The sequence below is a fragment of the Aotus nancymaae genome, unplaced genomic scaffold (genome assembly GCF_030222135.1).
Source record: "Aotus nancymaae isolate 86718 unplaced genomic scaffold, 86718_ANA_hifiasm-v0.15.2.pri h1tg000057l, whole genome shotgun sequence".
Lineage (NCBI taxonomy): Eukaryota > Metazoa > Chordata > Mammalia > Primates > Aotidae > Aotus > Aotus nancymaae.
This window is the reverse complement of record NW_026988471.1, coordinates 51,039,704-51,061,406: the sequence shown is the minus strand read 5'-3', so window position 1 is coordinate 51,061,406 and position 21,703 is coordinate 51,039,704.

The window sequence follows — 21,703 nt, the reverse complement described above, 5'->3', positions numbered from 1 at the left end:
AAAAACTGTTGTTTTTATTCCAATGTTCAATTTATTAAAAAAATTAATAATACTCCTTTAATGTCAGCCAATGTCCACATAGAATTTCTTGTTCCAAGATTAATTTTTTACACACCTTCTATAACTTGCTCAAACCTTTAGCTTTATCTTATCAACTTAAAACCACCTCTGAACTAGGCAGAAATTTACATTCCCATGCATTCTTATCATCTTTTACCAAAAATATATTTCACCTCCCTTAAAAACCTTGCATGTAAAACTATGTTTTTGTAGTTTCAATTATATGTTATAATGGTAACTCTTAGAAATGTTTAGTTTGGTACATACATTTTCTTTCATGAAATTTTATGATGTACACAGACAATCTACAACATGCTTGGATGTTCTGGCTTGTCCTAAACATCCCTCTTTTTAAATAACTGGTTATTTTACTTTAGAACCAGAATCTGCCATTCAAGATCCTTTCTTATATAAAATCTCTTTTCTTTATAACCTGCTTTCCATAGCTGGGGGCATGGCTAACGCCACATGTTCCCAGGCCTTATTTAAATCTAATTCTCCAAAATAAATTAAACAATTTGTTAAAGTCAAAGAAGAAGTCTATGATCTTAAAGCACTGAGCAAACCTAATACCTGACTGCATAACTTAGACCAAATGTTTTTATTTTGCCAATAATCTTTAAAGCTGTTTTTATTTCACAAGTGACTAAAGTTACATGAAAAGGCATTAGAGTTTTAATTTTTTTTCAGAATATTTGATTTTAGCATTTATTTTTGTTTAAGCCAATAAATTAGAGCTCTTTTATAAAAACATTACACACACAAGACATATATTACTACAGACAGAGAGAAGAAGATCCAGCAGTTGTAAGATTTTTCATTCAACAGTTTCTAAGTTTCTTAATTGGAATACTGACTTTAGCATTGAGCCCTTCAAGAAACTACTAGGAAAACATACAGTTTCTAAAGCCTAATAAACAGGCACAGCTGGAAGACAAAACAGATTATGAGAGGGATTTATCCACTTTTAATTATTTGAGTTCCATGAGGAAAACAGCATATTTTGCTTTTTCAAAATGGGGTCAGTGCAGCCTTCTCTGTTTTCCCAAGGAGTCCCAGGCTATCAGAAGTTATCTTAAATCCTCTCATGTGTGCAGTAATAGTGGGAAGACAAAATGGAGAAAATAATTAAGTCAACTAAGAAGAAAAAACCTTTTTTTCCAGCAAAACAAGATCAACAGAGAGAATAGACATAAAGGCCTTTTAAATATACCTATAGCTTTTAATTAAGCTGAGTTTCAATTAAGCTGATAGCTACATTTAATTAAGCTGAGTTTTTACCAAAGTTTTCCCTTCTTCTTCTTCTTTTTTTTTTTAAAAAAAGAATTACTTTCAAATTTCTTATTACCAAGATTTAGCCACAGCCAATATTTCTGGCTTTTAAACTTTACCAAAAGTTACCTCACAGGTGAAACCAACAAGCCTCAACTAAGGTTATGACTTAACTATGAGTGTGTGAAGTATTTTCAAATAGGTGGTAAGCAGTTTTTATAAAATATAGAACCTTTAAAGTTAGCTCAGAGAAAGGAAGATTTAAGAAGGGAAACTGAAAGATGTTCATGGACGGAAAGAGAGCTTTACAAATGGTAAAGGTCGTACAGATATCAATCCAAAGGACTCATTCCCTAAGCCAAGATCTAACCCAGGACACAGCTGTGAAAAGACAAAAGTCTAGCTATTGAGCTACAGCACCTAGCGGTATCTGCTGCCCTTCCCTGAAGGAGTCTAGAGTAGTTAATTTTGAGGTTACAAAGGTTTCTAACTACTGAGTATAATGTGTAGAGCTAACTGTAACATGAACCCTAAAATTCTTGTTCCCTAGACAGCAGAGACAAAGAAGATTTACCACAGCACAGTTACAAGCCAAGCTCCCAAGAATATAATACATGATGGAGACCTCATTTAGGTTTTTTGTTTGTTTCAAGGACCTGAAGAAAGTTTGCTATGGACCAGCTTGCTGGGCTGTCTTGAGCAGTGAGCTTATGGGGTACTAAACCCATGTTCAATCCTAAGGCACCCCTACACAGAAAAACAAAATACATCAGACTTGCTAAAGCTTAAGCCTAGCCTCAGAATTCATTTCTTCCATTAATTAAGACTATGCAGAGGATATAAACAGTTATTTTTACCAATCGTTCAACTGGTTTGCACAGAGAAAGAGGGACAAGAAGTCTGACTGGTAAAATTCTTACACTTTTGCCAGCATGCCAGGCTTCTGGGTTCTTTCTCCCCAAACTGCCTTAGTGACCCTGCTTCCACATTATAGCTCCGGGGGTCAAGCCACAACACAAAGGAAAATAGTTCCTTTTTAAAAATGCATTTCAGTGCATTGTTTTCCATTTGAAATATTCCACTGTAAGTTATCTTTAGTAAGATTTCACCATTTCTGTAAGATTTTGCTGCCTCCTGGGCCTAATGTATAAACTGGAAGGAACTCAATTTTTCAGAAATTAAGAACAGTATTTTTACCTAAAATATTAGTTTTGCTCTCAGGTTCCCTTGATTAACTTAGCCTATGATTTTATTTTTTTTCCTACCTAAGCATGCAAGAAAAATAAAACAAAAAGATAGAACGCAAAAACCCCTGTATGTTTCCAAAAGCAAAATTTTACAACCACTGCAATATTACAATTTCCTACCAATTTCTTTTTGACCCAGTCAGATGTAAGAGCCCTTTGGATCCAAGCCAGTTAATTATAGGATCAAATCCAATCCTGGACCCAGTCTAGTTTCTGTCGTGACTTCCAAACCCAGCTTTGAATAGAAATTTACTCAAAGAAACTCACAGAGCTCAAAACACAAATCTGTGGAACTCTGAAATTCAAGAGAGGACTTACTACGATCCCCAGCCACTCTGAGAGATCAGAGAACACAAGTGGGTCCAGTAGGTACCTTGCCTGTCCACTCAGTCCTCCTGGGAGTCATTAGAAGAACTAATTTGGACCCCACTTCTGACACCATCTGTTAAAAGAAAAACTTTAGCCAAACTAAATTTAAAAGAGTTTAGTTGAACAATGAACAATTCACAAGTAGGGCAGCACCCAGAATCACAGCAGATTCAGACAGACTTCAGGGATGCCTATCGTCGAACAAATTTATAGACAACAAAAGGGAAGTGACATACAGAAATCTAAAGTGAGGTACAGAAACAGCTGGATTGGTTACACGTTGGCAGTTGCCTTCTTTGAACACTTAAGAGTCTATGTGTGGTAGAAGTATGGCCACTGGAATTGTCCAAGACTCAGCTACTGTTACAGGCACATATTGCTAAATTAGGTTTTCAATCTTGTCTGCCTATTAAGCTAGGTTACAGTTCATCTACCAGGACTCAAATATAGGGGTATGGAGTCCTTATCAGGCCACATTTAGTTTGCTTTAACACTCACCTAACCCATTTCAGTGAGTGTAGAAATAGTAGCCATGCATATACATTTACCATACAGCTAACAGGAACTGATGAAATAATAGTTCAGATCTCCAAAGAATTAAACTTTGCAATAAATGTTTGTAGATTTAGTACTGTTACATATCTATTTAAATTTGTCTCACTTATAACAGATTTGAATGTTAAAGGAATATTTATAAAAATATTTTCATTGATACTAATTATATAATTACCTGAGAAAGTTTAGGGGAAAATCCTGTTCAGTCTAAGTATTGAGAAGCCAAATTTCCTTTAATGTATTTGCTCATACTCTAGATTAAATTTATCATATATAGACTGTAGAGGGGAAACTGACAGGACTATTCTTCTTCAGTTACAATTCTTTATTACCTTTCCTTAAAGATCAGCATCACTGTTTCCTGTGTTATTAAAGACATTAATCTAAAAATACCTGAAATGACCCTAACAATTGACTTGCTAGTGTGACGGTTTGCTCGCTGACTGATCATGTTAATTAGATTGGTGAACTACAGGAAATACCCTAAGTTTCATTGTGATTCTCTGAATTTGACAGTTTGGAACCTCTGGACAAGCAATTTGGTATGGGAGAAGATGGGCTATCTCTGGAATCAAAGTCAGAGGAGCTAATGTAAAATTGAATAGATTACAGAATAAAATATTCTCACCCATAAAGTTCTTTATGAACCTATATACCCTTCCTAGGAAAGCTTTTAAATAGAGTGTAATATCACTGGAACACTTAGTTAAAAAGCTTTGGATATGTTTTTGCATGATGATCTCACCTAGATAGTTTAGGCTGGAAAAAAATAAAGGAAAACTAGCACATAAATACAAATTGAATGAGATTTTTAAATCCTTTTTATTATTATGGAATGCTGCATTCTCTAAAACACAATATGAGATCTCTGCAAGCACTTCCATTCTTACAGGCTCTTAGTGCATGTTTGTTTTTTGTATATAGTAATGGTTTAATAGAAACAGTGCCTGATGACTTAAAGGATGATTCAGTTTGGAAAAATAGGCAGGGAAAACCAGAGGCTTAATTAATGCAAGTCAGAACAGCAATGTTATAGTATAATATTGGTAATGTCAGGGAAGTCCACAGGGAAGTCATGTATCATCAGTGAGTGGAGGCACATGTAGTAGCATTTACAACTGATCTAAAAAGAAACACGTTCAAGTTTTTTTTAATGAGCCTTCCAATTTATTTTCTAGTATTTTAAAAGATTTAAGCCTCCCAAATGTGGACTTTTCATACATAATATGGTATAAATGTGTTTTTAAAAGGTACCATAATACGGTTTAGCTGTATCCCCACCCAAGTCTTGAATTGTAGCTCCCATAATTTCCACATGTCATGGAAGGGACCCAGTAGGAAGTAACTGAATTATGGGGGCAAGTCTTTCCCATACTATTCTCCTGACAGTTAACAAGTCTTACAAGATCTGATGGTTTTATAAAGGGGAGTTCCCCTGTCTGTACATGCTCTCTCTTCTGCCTGCCACCAGGCAACATGTGACTTTGCTCCTCCTTTGCCTTCTGCCACAATGGTGAGGAGTCCCTAACCATGTGGAACTGTGAGTCAATTAAACGTTTTTCCTTTATAAATTACCCAGTCTCCAGTACGTCTTTATTAGAAGCATGAGAAGAGACTAATACACACCAATATCTCTGACCTAGATCAAAAAACCCTCCTAACCGATCTTCTCACCCTCACTTTGGTTGCAAGCAATGGACATTTTACAATTCAAAAGTCCGGTAGCTCTTTATAAAATGGCAACGAAATCATGCCATTTTTCTTCTTGCTACTGCCACTTTGAGTAAATGAAAACACTTTGTAAGATGTGCATGGTCTATCTCCAGCGTTGTCCTTCACCTGCCTGGCACATTATTTCTTAGTTGTACCCATTTTGGACTTTCAGAGATTCCTAAAATATCCCTAATCTCTTCTACTGTGTGAACTTTGCATATCCGCCCTCATACATTAAATGTCAAGTTCAATTTACTTTCTTAGAGGGGCCCCCACAAAATCCCTAATCTTAAATGGTTGCCTCCTACTATTTTTCTCTCAAGTACCATGTTCTCTTCTTTATAACATTTAACACAGTTTAGAGTTGTGTACAGTAATTAGGATACAAGCATAGTTACTATTAAAAAATAAGTAATCACAAAAAGTTGACTCTGCCATTCAGTAGCTTCAAAGAAGTAGAATTTGATTTCTTACTCACAAAACAAACCAGAGGTAAATGATTTTGATCTGGAGCAGAGGCTCCGCAAACTTCCTTGCGTGGTTTTTAAACTATGAATTCAAGACAGTTTCATTTTTCACCAATATCCTGCTTTCAGAAAAGGGGGGAAAAGTAGGTGGAGGCAAAGAGTTTAATATCGGAAGCTATAGGTAATATTTCTACTTGCATCCTGTTGGCTAAAACTTAACAGTGTGGTCACAGCTAGTTGAGAGAAAGGCTGGGAAGAGTAGTCTACCTTGGTGGCCACATTCCAAGATAACTCGACGGTAAAAAAGAAGGGGAAAATAAACAGTGGAAGACAAATGGCAGCCTTGCTTAAGTTAATATTTTTTTAAAGTTTAATGTCTGTCTTTACTAAATCCTAAGCACCATTAAAGCAGAAACATAACTCTTGTGTTTACATATTCTCTAGTTCAGTGTTTGGCACACAGAAAGTGACCGTAACATTCTTTAAATAAATACTATGAACTCAGAATCTTTAAAGTAGCTTTTCACACTTTTATAGCACTTATAAATGTCTGATATTACATACATTTTATACTTATATATAATTTTTTTGTCTTACTACTAAATTGTAAGCTGCAAAAGAACATTTACTATTTTTTTCCAAGCTATATTCCCAGCAGGTAGCACACTACAGGCACTGAATAAGTGCATGTTGAATTTATAAATTAACGTAAAATACAGTCAGTTCCATGTTTTATAGAAATTTTGACAATGTTAAGCAGCTGACAATTTCAGAGTTTTTCTATTATATATGAATGTTTCTTATTTTTTTTCTTATTATCAATTCCCTTGAAGAATTTTCTGAGATATTTTTCCTAACACTCTAGCCCTTAATGAACTTGAGTTATTATAATTTGTTAGACATTGGACAAGTATTTCATAAAAGATTTCTGGTAGAAGACCTGTTTTGAAGAAGAACCTTGTTTAAAATATTTAGGTTCAGTATGGTTCAAGGTATTAAAAAAAGGAAATGAGATATTGGAATAGCAGAAAGATACTGAAAAATTAGAGTACGAAGAAAGTGATTTACAGTCTCTCTCTCTCTCTTTTTTTTTTTTTTTTCCTGAGACGAAGTCTCACTCTGTAGCCCAGGAATGCAGTGACATGATCTTGGCTCACTGCAACCTCTCCCTCCAGGGTTCAAGGCATTCCGCTGCCTTAGTCTCCCGAGTAGCTGGGACTACAGACATGCACCACCATGCCTGGCTAATTTTTTGTATTTTTAGTAGAGACAGGATTTCACCATGTTGGCCAAGCTGGCCTCGAACTCCTGACCCCAAATGATCCACTTACCTCAGTCTCCCAAAGTGCTGGGATTACAGACGGGAGTCACCATACCTGGTCTATTTGCAATTTCTTGATTAAAATTATTATTGTTGATGCAGAGTATAGTATTTATGATAAATTTATTGATAATAGATGGTATTCAGATATAGAATTCTGTCCATTACCACACTGTATGATTTAATAGAGAAACTTGTCATGTCAGTGAAATTTCATCTGACTGACATATCTTTTTTATTTTTTATTTTTATTTTTTTATTTTTCTGACATATCTTATCATCTAATTATAAATCATTGTTTTCCTCAATTATATTTTAGGCTGTATTTTTCTTATTTTGGCACATTACTGTAGTTAAACTTATAAACAATTTACAGTGACATAGAATCCCAAAGTATGTAGCTAGACACTTAATGAAAATTTTTAGCAGCTATGAATAAAAACTTTAATGATTCATGATTTGTTTGATTTTGATGATTTGTCTCCTGTGTGCATTTTTGTAAAACATATTTTAATAAAAACTATTTTAGATTATGCTTGTGGAGAAAGAGTGATATTATTCAAGGACATCACTGATGAGCCATATAAAATCAAACTAAGTTTTGCCAATATTATAAGAAAAAAAAGCTAGTCTAAGAAATAACACCATGTTTATCCAAACATCAATTTTCTAACAATCTCAATACTCTGGATCATAGCCAAATGCAATGGGTAAACTAAAAAACTAAAAATTAAAAGATGATTGTGAGCTAAATAGCAATCACAAGTGTACAGTTAATGCACGTTTTAAAGTTTCTTGTGTGTAAGCACCTTCCTCTGTTCATGTCCCTTCTCTGGTCATATAATTCTCATAGTACTTATCATATTTAGCATTGATAAATTCTTTAGTGACCTAAAATGCTATGTAATTTGGTATCGCCTAGTAGAATAGTACGATGTTGAAACAACCACTGTTAAATCATGTTTAGCCTAAAGCTACCTCCTTACATTTTTAAAGTTGGCATGAACGTTTTTCTGAACATCATTAACTATAGCAAGTGGAGTTGTAAATAGACCATATCCTACACCTGTGCCAATCACTAATTTTTGGCCAATGAATTATAAACAATCCAGTTGTTTCTGTACCTCACTTCCATTTTCTGTACCTCACTTTCCTTTTTCTGTCCATAAATTTTCTTCCACCATGCGGCTGCATTGAAGTCGCCAAGCCTATTCTGGCTGGGAGGCTGCCAGATTAGCAAACTGTTTACTGCTCAGTAAAATGTCTTTGCATTTCATTCAGCTGAAGTTTTTCTTTTATCACCACATACAAAACAAATAAACAAATAAAAGAAAGAAAATCATAGGATTATCCCGAGATTCCTAACTCAGGTTAGTTAGTCTTGCTTATCTTCATTAACCAGACAAAACTGACTTTAGTAATTTGCATATTATTGTCAAAGTTAAATTAACATAAAACTGCAACAAGCTTGATGGCTTGTTTTCACAGGTCACACCTAACTAAAAGCAGTACAACAACATAGTTAGGCACAGCCAGCAGAGCCACTGATAAAAGGAGGGGAAGAAGAGGTAAAATAGAAGTCAAAAGAAAATGCCTATGATGGGACTGAGAATAAAAAAAGAGTAAGTCATTATAGTTACTGGAGTCATTAAGAAAATGATAGTCCATATAATAGCTTTAAAAGTAGGCAAGTGTATAATGCAATATAAAATATTTTCACACAAAACTATGACATTTAAAGGTGTTAGTTCTTAAGCCATTAAGCTTCAGATATGTGGAAAATAATTTCTTAAAATAGCTTATTTATATATGATGCAAGATCAAAGATATTACCATGTTTCCAGTGCAAATACTTACTCTGGCTCACTTCAACTTCAGAATTAAGTTTAAATGAGAAGTTAATGGTGAATTCTTAAGAGAACATAGTTTCTATTTTCCTTAGAAGCTTCTATGAAATCAAAAAATATTTTAAAAATTCTTACTATCAGCTAAAGATGGATTGGGATGTTAAATAGTATGACACTAAATTTGCATTGGAGATTCGCATAAAAAAGATAATACAGAGAAGGTGAATCTGTGGTTAGTACTTAGAAAAATTATGCCTTCCCAATTAACTAATTAGTAGAGGTCAGGTAGGTGAATCCTTCAGCCAAACACTTAAATATGGTAAGAATTTATTCAGCAAAGTCTTACCAGCCTACATTCTTAGTGTATTTCTTTTTTTTTTTTGAGACAGAGTTTTGCTCTTGTTACCCAGGCTGGAGTGCAATGGTGCGATCTCGGCTCACCGCAACCTCCGCCTCCCGGGTTCAAGCAATTCTCCTGCCTCAGCCTCCCGAGTAGCTGGGACTACAGGTGCGCGCCACCATGCCCAGCTAATTTTTGTATTTTTAGTAGAGACGGAGTTTCACCATGTTGACCAGGATGGTCTCGATCTCTTGACCTCGTGATCCACCCGCCTCGGCCTCCCAAAGTGCTGGGATTATAGGCATGAGCCACCGCGCCCGGCCATTGTTATTTCTTAAAATACTGAAACAAAGTATAACTTTGAAATTTACGCATGCATGTCAAAAATTTTTACATGTTTCTGAATCTCAACACTTCAGGTTAGATTTTTATTTTTATTTGCTGAATTGGCCAATTTCAGAAGGAGTCACCCAGTTTCTGAACAGCGTACAAATATATAATCATTCTCTCATTTTGCTCCTTGTAAATATTCAACAGTACCCTCCACTCTTCACAGAGTTACTCCTTAAAGTTGTCATAAGAGAAAAGATTATTGGAAGCATCCAGCATTTTCTTGTTACCTGCAAGTTCAGATATATCGTTTGGCATTTCATAGTAATCACCACCACCACCACCACTATGAAACCAACAGTTACCTAAAGATTAGAGTCATAAAACCTTTAAAAATTGTGAAAGTAATATGGAAATGAGCTTCTCTATCTTTCTTGCTTTGCAAAAAATGTTAAGGATCAGATAAGCAAAATGATTTATTCAAGATTATAAATCTTATAAATCTAATGATACGTTGTATACAAAGAATGTTTACTAAGTATTTTCTGTAGGTTAAACTTTTTACATGAATTCTTCCATGTTATTATCTTAACAATGGTATGAGGTAAATATTATTGCTTTTCTTATTCGTAAATGAATCTGGTTGAAGAAAACAAGTTTTTAAATGTAGAAGACTCTAGCACTGGAAATCAAGTTCACTGCTTTCTGGCACATTACTCTTTATCACACTTTCGTGTGTGATTAATTACCTCTTTAGTCAAACACGATAAAAGCTTAAATTGTATTTTTTGCAGAGGTTTTAGACTTAATTTCAAAAGACTGGACAATGCAAAGCCTTTAGCTAACAATTGTTATAGAATTGGAGTCATTGTAAATAACCTGAGAGCATATTTCATGGTTAAAGATATTTGAAAAACTGAAATAATGACATGAGTACCCATCTATTTCCATATACATAAAGTCAGGTAACTCATATATTATTGATTCTTAGATGTGCTTTTTTCACTTTAGGAAATCAGTTTGCTCCTTAACATTGAAGTATTTATACTTAATACTGGTCAGGAGACAGATATTACAGTTACTGCTGTAAGTACATATGCAAACTTGATCATGTAGCACATGATATAGCAGGAAAACCCAAACACATCATTTTTTAAGTTTGAAATCTATTTAAATACCACTTATAAGAAAATATGAATGCTGGTTGTTCTCCAGGTACCTTTCCTGACACTTTCTTATGAGATCAAGAAAATATCAACATCTAAATTTGCAGAATAGTGACAGTGGCACACTGCAGAAATGCTGCATTCAAAATGCCTTAGGCAATGCGGACTTTGATCCTGAATGAAAACCTTTAGACGTTGCCAATGCTAAGAAAAAAATTAATAATTAAGAAGCATTAAGCCATGTATAATAAGAAGTTAGAATCTCTTCAATTTATAATTTCCTTTTTATGTTTGCACAAACATGATATATGATAAAACATCACATTACAAATATATCTCAAGATATTTCACATATGTATTATAAAATAATACAAATATCTGTAGATATACAAATATATCTACAAGATATTTCAGATATGTATTATAAAAATTTTAAGTAATTTAAAACCAATATTTTATAGTTTAATTAACAGCTTCTTTTCTTAATGACATAAAGAATAATGAAGTTGTTTACAATGGAAGTTGCCTTAAAGATGTTAAAATATGTTAGTATATGACTTGATGATGATGACTTTGGATTAAACTAAATTAAATAGAAGAGCAATACTTTTCAACACAGCAAAATAATTTTAAATTTCTTGATTGATAACAATAGAAGTCTACCTGGGAAATTTTGTGAGTGAAAAGAGGAACATGGATATATCTTACAAACACAATGTTGAGGAAAATATGCTGAACACGAAAGCATCCTTGCTATGTTTTTCCGTGTAGTGTACTATTAAAAGTAGGACCAAGATTGCCTTTTTGTGGGAGGAAGAAACAGGATAAAATCAGGAAGGATTATAAGGAGATGTTGTAATTTCTGACAATCTCCTATATTTGATCTGAATTGGCAGCTATGTGGGTATTTGCTTTGTGATAATTCACAGAATTCTTTATTTATGTTTTGTGTGCTTTCTGTATATGTATATGTCCTAAGGCAAATATGAAAACAGTGTGATATCATAGTACTCATGAAACAGAAAGAAAGTAGTGTCCAAATGGCCATTCAAATTTTGACTGCAAAATCTAGCACAATACTCCACATTAGAGACAGTGAAACTGAGAATCAATATAAGTAATCAGCAATAGAGATGGATCCTCTGACTCTAGAATGCCTATATGCAGTTAAATAAGCAGCATTTACTTACAGAAAAAATATAAAAATACGTCAGAACACTTAAGTCATAAGGCAAGGAAATCAGGAAAATTTGATGAGACTGAAATTATACGTTCCTGGCCCCCCAAATTTCCCCTACACGTCTGTATTGTACATAATAATATTTAGCAGAGTGACAATCACATTGTATTTCTATGTGTGTGTGTTTGTGTGTGTGTGTGTGTGTATATATGATAGATCTATGTATCTATCATATATCTAATTTATCTCTATATATGTAATATATGGTATATATATCATATTATATATACCCTATCATATATGTATGTGTGTATGTGTGTGTGTGTATATATATATATTTATATATCTCCACAAGCCAAACCTAAAATATATGATATACACACAGCCAAACTATTTGTGTATGCAGGTTTATTGGAATATGTGCTGCAGATCACCTCACTTAAGTGGTTTTCCTCCACATTATATAATGCCCAATATATAATGTTCAATGTATATGCAAGTAATGATATATAAAATATTCTTATATCATTGCATAATTATAGGTTCTAACTTTATTAGTAAATTTTCTAATTTTTGCTTCTTTTTTATTTTTTTGACACAAGGTCTTGATTTCTCACACAGGCTGGAATGCAGTGGAACCCTCATAGCTTACTGCAGCCTTGAACTCCTCCACTTAAGTGACCCTCCCACTCAGCTGCCCAAGTAGAGTAGCTGGGAATATAGTTGTGTGCTACCATACCCAGCTATTTTTCAAAATGTAATTAATGCCTTTCTTATTTACTTATTAAATGATGCAAGATAAATTATAATTTTTAATTATTTATATACATTTAAAATTTTTATACCTAGTAAATCTTCTGAAGATTAATTTGCTTCTGTGCTACTTTCTTTAGACAGTGGCCAGAATTTGCTCCCCAAATAAAGCTTTTATACACACACACACACACACACACACACACACACACACACACCCATGACTTTGGAAATCTTGTCAATGGGTAATATCTTTGTGAATTATACATTCATAATTACGATATTTCAAAATTAAACCAACACATAAAAATCTTGTAGATATAAGATGGGTTTTGTTCTTGTTGTTTGTTTTGTTTTATTTTGTATTCTGAGTAGTTAAAAACCAGGATTGGCTTTAGTCCGGTTAATACAGAAAAAACTAAAGCTTTCAGAAAACAGTGTTTTGCCTTTTACTTCTGCCAGTGGAGAATTAACTGCCATGAGACTGCCTTCCTGTTCCATGAAATTAGAAAACTGAACAAATGTTTTCAGATAGTAGACAATAGGCAATGTTGGAAAGAAACAAATGAGAAAATTGCCATAATTTTCTGAGCTTACTGCATTCTTTCTGCCTGCAGAGCAGGAAGGGGAAGTCCACATGGAGCTGAGTAGTCTAAGTTGACATTAGAGATTATAGAGTTGAAGATGTCTAGAAGTTGTGGGGCAGAGTGCCAGAGAGAAGATAGTTTCATACAGAAGGGATTGAGACTTTCAGTGAGTAGAAGAGCTGATTTATCCCCAAAGCAAATGCAGCTCTGGAATTGGTTTATCAGAAAACTTTTCACTTAAGAATTGAAAGGATCAAATTTATTCACAAGTAAAATAACTGCATGCATAAGCAAGTCCAACATTCTTTGCAGTAACACAACAAAATCCAGTGTGGAGCAGTGTAAATCACAATATACTTATATTTAATAAAAATTTCCAGACCAAAAAAGGAACAAGTAAATATGAGATGTAACTGTTTGTGTGGGGTTGGCAGGGGCAGAAGGGGGCTAAATCAACTAAGAAAGATGCACAAATGAAAGAATTAGTAGACAATGCCCTTAAAATAGCTGCTGTAAATCTTGAATATTTTCAGACTACAAAGTAAAATCAGATCATAATGAAGGGAAAAGGGAATATTTTTAAAAAGACACAAATGAAAAACTTGGAGATATAGTGTACAATATCTGAAATGAAAAATAGTCTGATGATATTAACATCAGATTGGACAGTGCAGAATAAATATTACTACTAAGAATAGGAATAAAAACTATTAAAAATGAGCCAGAGAAAGGGAAATGACTGGAAAAAATTAAATTGAACATTCATAACCTGTGAGACTACACTGCAGCGATCTACTACGGGGTGGTTGTGTTGTTGGGGGTGGTACTTGAAAAAGAAATGGTTGAAATTTTAAAAATTTAAAAAACCACATATCAAAAATGTTAAATAAATTCCAAGCAAAATAAACATGAAAGGCAAAAATTGCTAAAAACCAGTGATCAAAGAGAAAATCTTGAAAGTCAGGGAGAGGAATCATTACTCATAGAGAAGAAAGTTAAAGCATAACTTTCCTTAGTAACTATCAAAATAGAAGATAATAAAACAATGTCTTCAAAGTTCTGGAAGAAGAAAGAATATACTCAGCCTAGAATCATACAACCAGTGAATTTCCTTTCCGAAATAAATCAAAGACAAAACTGTTTCAAAGAATTAGAAGCTAAAAGAAGTCTTTGCCTTTAGACCTTTACATCAAGAAATAATACAAAAATGTTCTCAGAAAAAAGAAACAATGCCAGATGGAAATTTGTGTTTACACAAAGTAATGAATGTCAGCAGTGGTAAATATGTGTGTATAGATAAAAGATAATTATTCTCACGTGTTTAATCTCTATAAAATATGATTACTTGACATCCTGAAACCGCTTTGTTTCTACATGTATCTTATAACCATTAGATCTTTAATTGTGTAATTTGATCACTTTCAGATTATGTTCACTTAAGCAACTGTCTTATGTTTATGTGCAATGTATACTTATACGCATCAGATAAGTTCTTACCACCTTCTTTCTTTGGAATCCAGGCAGTGAAGAATAGTGAAATCATTCTGGTTGATTCATATACCTAGTAGTAGCTTAATATCCCTATATATGGTCTATTTTTCTGTTTTATTTCATTTTTCTTCCTGCTTTTGCTTTTTTTAGTGGGGGAGGATTAAAATAAGTATTTTAGTAACATTTTCATTGGTCTTCTAATGAGAATACAAACAAAACAAAACACTATTTAACATATTAGCTATCTTAATCCAATATAAAAATATATATGAATTCCTATATCAGTAATATTCAAATTGCTACATCAGTAAATCTTTTATCAGTAATAAAAGGCCCAGACTTTTTTTTCTATTAAGATTTTCCTGAAATGGATACAAATTGCTACATCAGTAATATCGGTTCATCATTGCCTATCCAGATTAACCTACTATAATATACACAAATTCCATGAATTGTGTTGCTTTTGACAGATTTGGTTTATTTGGATTAAGGCCAGAGCCTTGCTTTGATGCCTGTTGAAGTGAGCAGTGAAATGGCTATAAACATTACAAAAAGATAACTTTCTTGCTCTCAACTATCCTTAAGGGTAAAATGTCAAATTATGAGCACACCTTGTGCAGTAACTCAGTCGTTCATTCTAGACCTTAGACCTTTATGCCTCACTTCAAATTGTTCTCCTGTGTTAGTGACTCTAAGTCAGACCCTTGTACTGAAACAGGAGACAATCTGATACTCTTGTCTGCTTCCATATTATGGGTGTTGGATAACATTATGAAATTAACAAACAACTCCCAAATAATTTACAAGTGTTAAAAATATATAAACATTAATGTGGAAATTATCTTCTCTAGAAAAGACGAATGTCTGTATACCAGTTTTCTCCCACTTAAATGAGTTGGCATCATTTTCTGAAGTCTACTGTACTGACCTTGGAAATGATTGATCTAAGCCTTGGTCCCAATATAAGAGGCTCTGTTAAAAATAATGTCAAAAAAAAATAATTCAATGTATTCATTCTCACTTTGGCATTTTTGATTTAATCTTTTAGGATACATTTAGATAGCAACAAGGCCTTGTAACTATACTCCCTATATCTGAAAAGCCAGACAAACATTCCTGTTACCCACCTTTTATATAAAAATTACTGCAATTATTCTCTTTGATTTTTAATCATAATGCTATTTTTCAGATGATATAGGTTATGAAACACTTTTCATACATTATTTTTGGCTTACTCCTATGTCATTCCTGCTTTGAAACATCAATTCCCTAATCTCTTGATATGTAAATCAGACATTTGTTCCAGAGTTTCCATTCTTCAACCTCAGTCTCTGTCAATGTCTCCTAGACGAGTAGCCAAAACAAAAACTAAAAAATGTGTCAATGCCATTTATGACCTACCTAAAATCTCATGGTGCTGAAATGGATTTTTTTAACACATACCTCTGTGATCAGCTTACTTACAAAGGCCACTCACCAATTTCACACTACATGTCTGTGGGTGAATAATAGGGATCTTTCAGTTTTGTACAAGCTGGAAGCCAAAATAAGATATTACACTGAATTAACCTAGTGTTTCTTACTTCTATGAGAATATTTACCTCGGTTAGATGCACGCTTACAGTTTTTAAGACATAGCCCTTCTCAGTTCAAAGGGCACTACAATAAGTAAACTAGACTCATTTACATGCTTATAAATTTAAAGATTCATACAATGATGGCATTTTACCAATAAGAAATAAAGATGGCAAATAAGCATGTTAAAAAGTGCTGAACATCGTTAGTCAATGGAAAAGGGCCAATTAAAATAATAAAGAGATACCACTTTACACCCACCAGAATCACTAAAATTGAAAAGACTGACGATAGTATGTACTGGTGAGGATATGAAATAACTAGTGGAAATTTTATACATTGCTGCTAGGAATGGAAAATGGTATAGCCAATTGAAAAATAGTTCAACAGATTCTCATAAAGTTAAAGATACACTTAAGACATTTATCTAAGATAAAGGAAATAGATGCTTATACAAAGAATTGCATGCAATATTGGAAGGAGGTTTAAACAATTATCCCAACCTAGAAACAAGTCAATGATCATTAAAACAATAATGGATAAAGAAAAAATTAGTATATCTATACAATGAAATTCTTACTATTTGGCAATAAAATGAAGCAACCTATTTATATGCACTAACACGAAGAAATCTTGTGCTAAGATAAAACAGTGAGAAATTAAGATTATATGCTGTATGATTTAAATTATACAAAATTCTAGGTGCCAAGAATATGCACTGGGGAAACCACAATTTCTTCAGTAAATGGTGTTGGACAAACTGGAAATCCACATGCAGAGGAATAAAATTAGACCCCTATCTCTCAAAATATACAAACATCAAATCAAAATAGATGAAAGAATTAAATCTCAGACCTCAAACTATCAAACTACTACAGTAAAACTTTGGGGAAACACTCCAGGACATCAGTCTAGGCGAATATTTCTTGAGTAATACCCTAAACGCACAGGCAACCAAAGCACAAACGAACATATGAAATCACAATAAGTGAACACTTTGAAGCACAGCAAAATAATCAACAAAGTTGACAGAAAACCTATAGAATAAGGACAATATATAAGGGGCTTAAACAACTCTATAGAAAAAAATCTGATAATTAAAAATGTGTGAAAGATCTGAATAAAGATTTCTCAAAAAAAAAAAAGGCATGGCAAAAAATATATGAAAAGGTGCTCAACATCACTAATCATCAGAGAAATGCAAATCAAAACTACGATGAGATATCATCCCTCTCTAGTTAAAATGGCTTATACCCACAAGACAGACAAAAACAAATGCTAGAGAGGATGGTGGAGAAAGGCAACCCTTGTGTACTGTTGGTGGGAATGTAAATTAGTACAATCACTATGGAGAACAGTTGGATGTTCCTCAAAAAACTGAAAATAGAGCTACCATGTGATCCAGCAATCTTACTGCTAGGTATATACCCAAAAGGAAGGAAATCAGTGTACCAAAAAGGTATCTCCGTTCTCATATTTGTTACAGCACTGTTCACAATAGCCAAGATTTGGAAGCAACTTAAGTGTCCATCAACAGATGAATCGATAAAGGAAATGTGGTACATATACACAACGGAAGACTATTCAGTCACAACAAAAGAATGAGATTCCATTATTTACAACAACATGAATGGAACTGGAGGTCTTTATGTTAAGTGAAATAAGCCAGGCCCAAGGGACAAACACTGCATGTTTTCAAGTATCTGTGGGAGCTAAAAATCAAAACAATTGAACCCATGTATGTAGAAAGCAGAAGGACAGTCACCAGAGGCTGGGAAGGGTAGTAGTGAGTAGGGGAGAAGTGGGGATGATTAATGGGTACAAAAAAATAGAATGAATGAATAAGGTATTTGATAACCTAACAGGATGACTATAATCAATGGTAATTTAATTGTACATTTTAAAATAACTAAGAGCTGGCCAGGCACAGTGGTTCACTCCTGTAATCCCAGCACTTTGGGAGGCTGAGGAAGGCGTATTACCTGAGGTCAGGAGTTCAAGACCAGCCTGGCCAAAATGGTGAAACCCCATCTCTACTAAAAATACAAAAATTGGCCGGGCGTAGTGGCACGTGCCTGTAATTCTGGCTACTCAGGAGGCTGAGGCAGGAGAATCGCTTGAACCCAAGAGGCAGACGTTGCAGTGAGCCGAGGTGACGCCACTGCTCTCCAACCTGGGCAACAACAGTGAAACTCTATCTCAAAAAATAAAATAAAATAAAAATAAAATAACTAAGAGTATAAATGTATTGTTTGTAACACACAGGAGAAATGCTTGAGGGGATGGATACCCCATTTTCCACGATGTGATTATTACACATTGCATGGCTGTATCAAAACATCTTATATACCCCATGAATATATACACTTACTGTGTACTCACAAAAATTAAAAATAAACAACTTAAATACAAGAAAAAGAAAAAGACATTCTGGAAAAGGCAAATCTGTGTGATAATAAGTGTATTAGCAGTTTCTAGGGACCAAGGGGAGGGGAAGAGGACTAACTACAACTACAAGTGATGGACTTTCTGCATGATGGGAATATCCTATATTTTGTATGTGATAGTAGTCATACATCTGTATACATCTGTTAAACTTATTAAATTACATATTGAAAAATGAAGAATGTTGTATATAAATTACACTTCAATAAAACTGACTTCCTACTCATCCTCCCTCCACCTAAAATACATTTTTAAAAATCATGGTCCTCACACATTATTTCTGAAGACAAATTGTCTAGACATTTAGTCAGACTAGGGCAGCATCTCTGTCTTGCCTATGAATTTAGGGATATCTTCAGATCCAGCCTTATTCAGTTTTTATGTTTCTGAATATATAATTTCCATATTTATATTTAATCAGTAAAATTTTTAGCTCTCCTTTCTTAGTATCATCTCTCTCTCCCTCTTGCTCTCGCTCTCTTTCTCCTTCTTGACATAGTATTATACTGAAATCTTTCTTTTCAGTTATTTAACAACTCTCTTTGGTGAGTTCAGTGTTGACCAGTGTCCAAAAACAATGCAATAGCTAGTATTAGCTGAACATTTCTTTAGTACAAGGCAAAAGATTTATACAATTGGAAAAAGAATCAGAATTAGCTGATATTTACCAAGAATTTCTTAGCCACCAGTCACTGTTCAACTCTTTTCATGTATAAATCAGTTGTTGCTCATAACACACTCAGTGACTATATTATCCTCATTTTATGTATGAGGAAACTAACACAAAGAGGAAAATAACTTGCCCATGATCTCAGAGCCAATAAATGGTGAAGCTGACTGATATATCTCACTACTTACCTTAAGAATAATTGTAATTCGTAAGGTAAGTAGTGAGGTATATCAGTGAATTGTGTCCCATATTGCAAATGCCAATCCTCTGATCATGACAGAAAACCCAAATAACATAGATCTCTCTAGCCAACACCCTTATCTTACAAAAATACAGAATTTAAACTTTTCTGTAGTATTTTCTGGCTGATACAATTATTTATCAGCCAATATAAGGACATCATGTTTGATAACATCTTCTCTAATTAAGAAAGCACTCTTCCTTAAAAATTGTTTTATACAAATAGTAAATCAATGTAATTAATATTAGCTGTAGTTGTAATTTTGTAGTCATTTTTATGACATTATGAGAAAAAGCAGGGGCATTAACATACTCATAAGAAATCATGATGAAAGTATATTTTATTTCTTCTTATATAAAACAATTTATGGATACCTCCCGAAAAAAAAAAAAAATGAATGGAAAAGGAAGTATTAGAGAGAGAATCGCTTGTGCAACTTTCCTCCACCTTACTGAATTTCCTCTCCCATAGTGACTGTGACAGTGATGCAATTAGAAAATGACTTTCTTCACATTGAGAGTCACCAAGGCCTATCAGTTGTTTATTTTACAGGCCGGACAAGTTGATTATATGAAGAGTTCGAAGGTATCTATAAACCTGCATGCATCACTTCTTTAATGAAAAAATTCAATATCCTCTTGTTCTCCAGGTAGTCAGAGTTATTTGAATTTTATCACGGCTCTCCACTTCAGTAACTCTTGAAGTTCCCAATTAGCAGGTTCAATTAGAACATGGTTAAGTGCGTATTTTGCTGTACCTTAGTCACTTGATCAGTAATAGCTAGGTTTCCTATTCATTCCTAATATTTATACCACTGATGCATTCTGACATTAGAATAAATATTATATCTCACAAAACATATATAATATTACCAATATTTATATTGCTACAACTTTTTTCTCCTTTTATAAATGTCTGCTCTTATTCTGCCAAAAATACTATGGAGTATTTGTTAGAGCATCTAAGAAATAGTGAAAACTGAGCTCTGATATTTAAAAGTAAAAGAATAAGAAACAAGCAAAATGATCCATTGCTTACCACTGTGAGTTATTATACCATGAAATCAGCAGATGGCTTCAGATCTCTCCTAGGAGGTCCTGTGAGATTACATGCCCTGCCACCAATTGCTATTTTTACCCCTCTTCCAGGATTATTTTCCCTATACAGGAAGTTTGAAACTCTATTCTCTACTGGGATTTCTGTTTCCAAGTCACTGCTCTTGCTCTCTTTAATTGTCAAAATTAGGTAGAATGGTACCAGTGAGTCTTTGTTAAAACAGCAGTCTTTACAGTTAGAGGACACTCATTCCTCTAATCAATGGTAAGACAGCATCAGCTCATTGGGGAATTGCTCATCATTAGTTTGCTTCTTCATTTCATATGGAAAATAGTCACCAAAAGTATTTAGCTAGTTTCAGCTGATATCCTCTTCTTTCAATCCTTACTATAATATTTCTTCCAAATTTCTAATGCTTCATTTGCTGTATCTGTTAATAGCACATGCAAAAAATGTTCTCCAAATCAAACCTTGAAATAATGACTTGAGTATCTATTCATTTGAAAGGTAAACTCAGGATGCACATATTGGATTATGGGAGAAGTGTTACTGAGTGTGGTAGTGGCTTGCCAGACAAAATACAGGGAACCCAGGTGAATTTGAATTTCTGATAAATAGCAAATACTTTTTTTACATATAAGTACATGCCAAATTTTGCAAGGAATTTACACACCTAAAAATTATTTACCATATGTCTAAAATTTAATTTTAAGTGGATATTCTGTATTTTTATTTACTTAATCTGACAACTCTAGTGTAGTACCACCAGAAGAAAGTAAGACTCAACCTTGAAAAACCATTTGGAACATGTGTCAAAATCCTTTCCTCAGAGGACAAAAATACTGACTCCCTTTTCTATTATGTTTAAGCTGGCTCTGATTACATGACTCTGTGTTCCCTTTCCCAGTTCCTGACTTTATTCGGAGCCATGTCTGTCTGCCTCAGCAAGTTCCTGGATCTGGTGCTAGAGAAAACCCTTTTAGATAAGAGATCCACATTGGCTTGAGGGGAAAGTCCA